The following is an 862-nucleotide window of genomic DNA, read 5'->3' as shown; positions in this document are numbered from 1 at the left end:
CATCTGATGTTTGACGCATGCGTAGAATTCTACTGAAACAGCAGACGTCAAAAATATCAGACCACCACCAGAACAACCAAACATGCTAGAAACAACAGCTAAACGACATTATTTCGGGAAAAACTTCCTCGATTTTAAAATAGCTAAAAGTGAGACATTCGGAGGTGATGGGTGGACGTTGGGGAAGGGGAGCTGAGTGTTTCTTTAAGAATTTTTTTTTTTAATTCTTAAAGAATTAGTAGAAATAGTGTAGACAAAAATGAAAATGTGAAATTGATATGCTTTAGAAGGATACGTGACCATAATGTGTTGGTTCTGCTCTCGGGTGGTTAGAGCAGCTGCGCCATTCTATTGATAGGGGTGTGATAAGTGTTAGGGGATGAGAAATGGGGGTGGGGATCTTGATGTGCCAGAGAGAGAGAGAACAAGGAAGTGGGGACAGGGCTCACATACAGGGAAGTATAACTGAATGGTCGTAGGATATAAATTCTGAAATGATATGTTTTTTATTACAGATATCAAAATGTTATTTCCCCAAGGCTAGAAGGATCCAGGGACACAAACCAGTGTGGAAAAGGAGGTTATGGAAGCTCAAGGATCCTTCAAATGGACTAAGCTTTCGAGATATGCTTAATGAAGGCTTTGATGAGGAAGAGACAGAGACAACTGGAAGTTCTTATGGGGATAATCCATTGAGGGAGACAGACCAAATATTTGGTTGGAGCAAAGCTTGTCAGACCAAGAGTGACGAGGTGGAAGAACCGAGAGATCAACAGAGTCACAAAAAAGTAGAGATGGCTTTCAAAAGAGTGAAAAAGTTGGGGTGGCAAAGAAGCATATCAGATAATTAAGGATCAGGTTT

Source organism: Octopus bimaculoides, chromosome 28 (assembly GCF_001194135.2).
Source record: "Octopus bimaculoides isolate UCB-OBI-ISO-001 chromosome 28, ASM119413v2, whole genome shotgun sequence".
In the NCBI taxonomy this organism is placed as follows: Eukaryota; Metazoa; Mollusca; class Cephalopoda; order Octopoda; family Octopodidae; genus Octopus; species Octopus bimaculoides.
This window is presented reverse-complemented; position numbering follows the sequence as displayed.